We start from the raw sequence: 8,526 nt of genomic DNA on the forward strand, positions 1-8,526 counted from the left end.
GTGGTGATGATCTACTCCTGCAGGGCTCCACCCGAGCTCCACAGAAATCCGATCTAGAGGTAAAACTATGTGGAATAACCCTGAGTTGCACGTGGCAAAGTTGTTTCTCAAAAAGCCCTAAACCACCAATATATAGGAGGAGGGGAGGGGCTAGCCTTGGGGCACAAGGGCCCCAAGGGTGCGCCAGCTGCCAGGGAGGAGGACTCCTCCTCCAATTCGGTTTGGGAAGGAGGAGTCCTCCTCTTCCTTCCCACCTCCCTCTTTCCTTTTTTTTCTTTTCCTTTGGTATTTTTACATGTGGCGCCATAGCCCTCTTGGGCTGACTCCACCAGCCCACTAAGGACTTGGTGCGCCACCCTAGGGCCTTGGGCTCACTCCTCGGTGGGTGGTCCCCTCCCGGTAAACATTCTGAACCCATTCGTCACTCCCGGTACACTGTCGGAACTGCCCAAAACTTTCTGGTGACCAAATGAAACCATCCTATATATCAATCTTCGTTTCCGGACCATTCTGGAAACCCTCTTGACTTCCGTGATCTCATCCGGAACTCCGAACAACATTCGGTAACCACACATATAACTCAACTATACTAAAACATCATCGAACCTTAAGTGTGCAGACCCTGCAGGTTCGAGAACTATGTAGACATGACCCGAGACACTCCTCGGTCAATATCCAATAGCGGGACCTGGATGCCCATATTGGATCCTACATATTCACCAAAGATCTTATCGGTTGAACCTTAGTGCCAAGGATTCAAATAATCTCGTATGTCATTCCCTTTGTTCTTCGGTATGTTACTTGCCCGAGATTCGATCGTCCGTATCCGCATACCTATTTCAATCTCATTACCGGCAAGTCTCTTTACTCATTCCGTAAAACAATATCCCGTGACTTACACTTAGTCACATTGCTTGCAAGTCTTGTGTGTGATGTTGTATTACCGAGTGGGCCCCGAGATACCTCTCCATCACACGGAGTGACAAATCTCAGTCTTGATCCATACTAACTCAACAGACACCTTCAGAGATACATGTATAACACCTTTATAGTCACCCAGTTACGTTGTGACGATTTACACACACAAGGTATTCCTCCGGTGCCAGTGAGTTATATGATCTCATGGTCATAGGAATAAATACTTGACACGCAGAAAATAATCTAACAATCTATTGTAACAACTTCTGCAACAATCTCATATAGAACTTTCCGTAGAGAAATTGGATGATATTTAGATTTTTTAATAGATTTTGTACCTTAGGGCGATCTTTGTGTCATTAAAACCTAAAGGTAACTCGTCACTATTAAGAAAGTCCAATATGGTTGTCGTGGCATCGTCCCCAATGACTTCACCATGCATCTAGAAAAAACTAGTTGTGAAACCATACACGCCAAGAGGCTTTGAAGGATTGATCTGGAAAAGTGTAGTTTTCACCTCTTCGACCGAGAAATCCTTCTCTAGGAATTCATGCATTGGTTGAGTAACTTGACTAGGACAAATTTGTATCAAATTATTCATATCATTGTACCCATGGGATTGGTACAAAATCTGATAGAACTCCAATATCACCGCTTTCACATCTTCGGATCATCACATATATTATCGTTAACACAAAGAAGGGACATGACATAGTTGACTCATTTACGTTGCGTTGCTTGAGTGTGGAAGTATCCGGTTTTCGAGTCGCCAACTTGCAACTACATGACACAAGATCGTCGCTCGATCCATATCTCCTCTTTTCGTAGAGCTTCCCATAGCTAAGATGCCATGGAAATTTCCTCATGGGCCATGCTCCACAGAAGCAACTCTCAGCCATTCCAATCTTGTTTGTAACTTATGAACCTTTTTGCCATATTATGAACCTTGCACACCCAAGGAGGCGAGATTATGTTGCACGGATGCAAGCGCATTCATAACACCGCCAACACCAATTTTCCAAGCCCCTGACTGCCACATATCTTTGACCATATTATAATGGTCTTATTACTCCTGTGCCCCTGGTTTCTTAACCTTACTCAGCCATCCCACGCTCTAAAATTTAGCTTAGTTTTCCCCACTTGCTTGTCCGAAACCCTCACAAAAGGCCAAACTGGTCGTTTGCCGTGGAGTCAAGCTTTGACCCGTTAACTCTGCCGAGTGGGGCCGGCCGTTGGACCTGACAGGTGGGGTTGCGTTGAATGGTGCTTCTTTGATCGTTGGCCGGCCGTTGGACCTGACAGGTGGGGTCGCTTCGAAGGGTACTTCTTTGATCGTTTCTTACTGACGTGTGGGGTGGGATCTACAACTGAAACCATATCGAGCCACTCCACCGCCCTCATCCAGCCTCCGCCGTCGTCGTGCTGCCTCAGCCGTCGTCGTGCCACCTCCACCGTCGTCGTGTGCTGCATCGTCCTACCCTAGTCCACCCCCGCCGTTGTCGTGCCCTCTGCCACATTTACCCCCACCCCCCATCTAGATGGATATAGGAGAGGATTGGGTGGAATCAACGGCGAATAAATCATTGATTACCCTTGGAGATGCAAAATGGCAGCAGATAGGGTTGATGGAGAGGGATTAATATGACACTTCTCTCACTTGGCTCGTGGATCTTCTATTGTGATTTTGGCCTTGACCCCTTTATAGAAGTTGTTCTGGTGGACGAGTGGCCTCGGTTTCCACATTAAACAACCACTCATACGAGCAGCCGCAATCACATGGAACATCGTCTTTCATTATGTCGCTTTTAGTGCGCCTCTTCCTGATTTCTTCTATCTCCTCTTTTACTCCCTTCCATATCCCCACTTGATTTCGTCCATGTTTAGCCCATTTCCAAGAGAAACACAATAAAGAGAGGAGTTATGAAATCATTTGCATTCATTATTCATTCTAGAAATATTGGAGCGAATATCCCAGTTTTAATGAGATATCTCAGTTTAAACAACGGGTAAATGAGTGTAAAAGTATCACTCGTCAACTCCCCACGCTTAAATTTGATTGTCCTCGAGCAACATAGAGAGAAATATGAATCATAAGGAACTCAGTTGTTTAAACTACAATAATGAGAATTTTTTGATTCACTTACGATCAGTATGCCTAGATAGCCCTATGCTTCTTGACATGAAAACTTAGTATCGTTGTAGTGGTACCATGGCTATTATGAAAGTTTTAGTGAAGCGAAGATAAAACTCGAAGTTTTTGATCTACTAGATAAAACAACTTTGGAACACCCAATTCTATTTCCTCTAGGTAACACTTGCTTGTCGCGAATGCACGAAAGATTTTTCTTTGGATACATCTACATCCATTAAAACATAATTTAGGAAGTGAAAAGTATGTAAAGAAACATGATGCTCGAGTGCCCATAAACATACCACAAATATCTCATCCTCTAGGATCTCAAGCACTTTGTTTCAATCATTGTTTGTTAAAACTATGATTGTCACATGAAGGGTATTATGCCACATAAATGATCATGTATAGAGTTTCGTTGTGGCTTAGTTTTTGGAACTATAGGTCTTTGATAGTTGTCTCTTTCTAGCTCTTGTGATCAGTTCCATGCATTTAACACATACACACCCACTCAAAATAAAGCGGAATAATATTCAATTGTAGTGTTTCCATTACGTACGGCAATAAACTCATAGCCGAAATCCGAGCGGAACTCTTGTAGATCATTCATTGGCTAGCGGAGTCCTCAACATAACATCAAGAAAGGTAACGAGGACACATTTACACACATACACGTGCATATAGTAGCAGGTCCATGGCACCAACAAGAAGCTGAAGCACCATATAAGAGATACGACACAATTTTTTGGCATAAGTGCATTCACCATTCAACTAAGTTCCTCTAGACAATTTATTCCACAAGTGCTATCAAGTCCATTAAAATTAAAGCCACGGGGTTGAGTATTTCTAACATCACATTATCTACATTTTTTCTCAACATCCAAGTCTTTGAAGACTTCTTCTTATACACGGTCAATCTTAGTCATGATCACTTGATTTAAGAACGATCCCATCACAAGTCTGAGTTATCCAAACTAAATAGAAAAAGGCTACAAAATTATCTCAGCTACTAGAATAAAACCTTTGCTTTAACTATCAAGACTTACTCCCTCTTCCGCACATCACACATACTACTAGTACATCTATTCTAAGTATTTCAAGTGAAAACGACGGGAGTCGCATGACATACCTTCATGATCACGAATTTACACACTTATGTTACTTATGCTTACGTTCCTAGTTGTCCGGCCTAGATCAGTTCCTCTGAAATATAAACAAGAATGCAAACGAACTTCGACGGGGCAAAAAGAAAAGGAACATAAAGAAGCTTATTCCATTTTGGGGTTTTTGGGTTCTTGAAAACTACTTGCAAACAAAAATCGCAATGGCAAAAACAAAAAAACAAAAAACAAAATAAAAAGAGAAGTGTTGGAACAAACCAACATGGGTGTTTGAAGCTCAACGACTTGTAGTACAACCTAATTACAACTTATTCAAACAATACCGCCACATCATGATATATACGCGGTAGTGAACTTCCCCAAGCTTAAGCTTTTTCAATCCCAAACCAATAGAATCATTGTGATGGTTGGTCAGGAGACCATCGTTGGATCCAGTAGGCAGACGTATCTCGAAGGGCTCAACGAGGTTTCTCATATCACTGATGGAGCCTTAGAGACTGTAGAGGTTCACGTAGGTGGTGTAGCCTTCTTGTTGTGGATGTTATTGGGGTTGCTCCTCTCCTCTTTGCTGAGTGCGAGTTCTTCTTCGTCGTCTACTTTTCCAGGTTCTAGGCCTTCTTAGGAAAAAAATATGTATCTCCTTCCTATGCCACATAATGCAGTTGTCCATATTCAATGGAGAAACAGTTAGGCATAGGAGTGGGAAACAAGTACGCCACTCCAGGATTTTTTATGCAATGACGACCAAGGCTAACAACTACCATTCCAGCGCTAGTAAGAACATGAATATTAACAAGGTTGTTACCACCAATGGGGCGAAGGTGATGGTACTTGAAGCCAAGGGATTTGGCCAACATGATGAGCACTCCTCCATGCACGATATATCCTTGTGCGTGATTTGCTTGATGTGCGAGGTGTAGCAAATGTATTGCCCCTAAGTTGGCGACTAACTTATACTTGTGATCTGTGTTGGGTTTTCCGTGAAGAGGAACGGGTTATCGCAACACAATGTGGGTAAATTTTTCCCTTAGTTATGAAACCAAGGTTTATCAAACCAACAGAAATATCTACCACAGTCGTCTTTAGTGGTTGCACATAAAAGAACATATATTTTGGACCGAATGCGAGCAAGAGGGTTGTCAATCCCCTTTGTCTCGTTATTTGAAAGCCAGTAAGATGTGTAGATAATTGTAAATTTCAAAATAAAATAAAAACAAGTAAATGGCAGCAAGGTATTGAAGGTTATGTAAATATACGGTGAATAGACACGGAGGCCATAGTTTTCCTTAATGGCATCTCTCATGAAAACATAATGCAGTGGGTAAACAAATTACTTTTTGGCAATTGATAGAAAACGGATAGTTATGCGATATTCATGGCAATGATCATGTCTATATAGGCATCACATCCATAAACAAATATGCCGACTCCTGCCTGCACCTATTACTATTACTCAACTGCTATCCAACATGTATCTAGAGTATTAAGTAAAACATAATGCATGGAGAACAAAGAAATGATGTAGACAACGTAAAATCAAGTAATATGAATAAAGTCCATCGTGTTATCCTTAGTAGAAGTAACACAAAGGCGCATCTTGTCCCCTTCTGTCACTCAGATATAGAAATTCGTCGGATTGAACCTATTACAACGCACCTCTCTCACCGAAGAAATATCAATCTAGTTGGCTAAACTATTTCAATAGATCGGAGAGAATTACGAAGCTATCATAGTCATGCACATAAGAATAATGTTACTATTCAGAGAAGACTCAAAATTTTATCATGAATAATCTGAACATAAACCGAGAATTCATCGGATCCCAACAAAAGTAACCGCACAGAAGGATTACATCATATGGATCAAAGCGCAGACGCGATGATCATTTTATTTAAGATCAAGATCAAGATCAAGATCAAGATCGAGAGGGAGAGAGAGAGAGAGAGAGAGAGAGAGAGAGATTGCTATCTAGGTACTAGATATGGACTTGTAGGCATGTGGTGAACTACTCACGTATCACTAACCAACATCAAGGTTTTTTTCCTTTCCCAAGAATTAACATGTTCTCATCATTCACCTTAGAAACATCTCCTCGTGCTTTTAGTGAGTTAGTGATAACATAATAAAAATAATGTATAACAGGAATTTTGATGCAACTCGCTCTTTACTTAGAGCCATGGTGACTCATCTGATAAAAGGATTGCATTGGGGGCAGTTCTGTGAAATCATAAAAATAGTGGATGTCTTCTTTGTTGTTGGGGAAGCCAAAGTGGGTACATCACTCATGACAGGGATGTCAAAGTATTTGTTCAAGAGACGGAAAGTGGTTTGCTCCTCCTCATATACATTAGGCACAAGCCCAACATTATCGAGGAGAGTACTAAGAAACTCATGCGTCACGTCCATATGTCTCACAACCCTAATAAATAAAATGATGCAACCCGACATTATCACAAAGCCCAACATTATGAAGGAGAGTACTAAGATCTATGCCCTACACTAGAGAACTTGTGATGTTTTGGATATGCGGATTGATGATTCATAATCTAATATATTGTTGTCCGGGCACATAGACCTTGTCTTGACGATGGTGAGGGTGATAGTTTTATAAGCATGTTGTTGTCTCCTTATTTTGTGCTCCAACTCTTCTTCCCTTACAGTACAATGATGAAGCAACATTTCGGCAAGCTGCCTACCATAGTGCATTACTCAATCGTAGGCACTCACCTATTGATATGGATGATTCATAGCGCTTTTTTTCTTTGCCTAAAATTAAAGGAAAGATTGTTTCTCCACTTTTTTCATTTAAGATAGGACTCGGCTGATTTTCGTCCGCCATGGGACGTTGGTATTTTTCCGTTTGCCATGAAAAGCTGGGGTTAATTTTACGTTCTTTCTTGTATGACTGGGCCGGCCCATTAAGATAGTGCTAGGCTGTAATGATGTATCAGCTCCAAAAAACAGTACGCACGAGGGATCTAACCCAGGACGTCATAGTATAAATATTGGATCACGAGTTGACCGACCAAGCTTTATTTGTTATATATATCAGTGCAAAACATTAAGAACCAATCTCCAATGCAGATACGAATATTTATGTAATTTCAAACGCAATTATTTTAACCAAAAATACCATAATTTTTGTGAAGAAAACACTTTACAAATTTGTAATCGTATTTTAGAAAAACTGAAATATTTTTTAAAAACACAAACATTTTCTGAAAATCATGACCACTTTTTTTAAATCGGAACATTTTTATAACTCCATAAAAAATGTGGAAACGCCAACATTATTTGAAACTCGCGAACAAAATTGGAAAACACAAAAAAATGAAACTCCTGAAAAAATGGAAACATGAACATATAAAAAATGAACAGTTTTTTGACACCCGATTTTGTTTTTGAAAAGTTGTGAAAATTTGGAACAAAAACATTCCAAACAATTTTTCGAAAAACGCAAACATAATTTGAAAACATGTTTGAAAAAAAAATAAAAAAATTGGACATGGGAACATAATTTGAAACTCCTGAAAATGAAAAAAAAATTATTTTAAATTTGTGAACAGTTTCTGAAGACGGGGACATTTTCTCAATTTTGATTCTTTTTAAAATCTTGTGAAAATTATAAAAAAACCATTCCGAACAAAATTTTGAAGTCACGAACATATTTTGAAAATTCAAAACATTTTTTAATTTATGTATAAATATGAAAACATGACCTGTTTTTGAAAAATTTAAAAGCGCGAACGTTTGAATATATAGAGAGGGTTCGCTTGAATATTTGTCCTACCTCGTTTCGATCCAAGAAAATCCACCAGTTTATATACGCTGGAGAGTTGTCGAGTAATCATCAAGCCCAACGAATGGTAAGGTGCGGGATTGAAGGAACTAAGGTTGGCTCTGATTTAATGAATTTGTGGGAATAGAGCCTTACGAAAGAATTAAATGTTGTCTCTAAACGAAAATGTGGGAAGTGTGGCTGGATTGTCAGCTCGTGATGTGCTTGCATGTTCCATGGAGTGTATGATATGGCTGAATCTGACTAACAAACGATATAGGAGCAACTCTAGCAGACCCCTCAAAACGTTCGGTCCGTAAAAAATCCGGCGAGTATGCGGGTTTGGGCTGTTATTCCTACCAGAGCAGATACTGCAAACGCGGCCCGATCCGTAAAAATTTTACGGTGGCCCGTAAACGCGAGCGCTCGACCGGTATATCTGCGGGTTCGATCGCTGGATGCGGGTCGAAACCCCATCCCTCTGCCGTCGTGAAAAGTTCCCCCACCTCACCGCCGGTGCCTCCAATCCGCCGCCGCGCGCCTCCATTTCGCCGCGTAGCCGCTCCATTCCACAGCCT

This window comes from Hordeum vulgare, chromosome 2H, assembly GCF_904849725.1.
Source record: "Hordeum vulgare subsp. vulgare chromosome 2H, MorexV3_pseudomolecules_assembly, whole genome shotgun sequence".
Lineage (NCBI taxonomy): Eukaryota > Viridiplantae > Streptophyta > Magnoliopsida > Poales > Poaceae > Hordeum > Hordeum vulgare.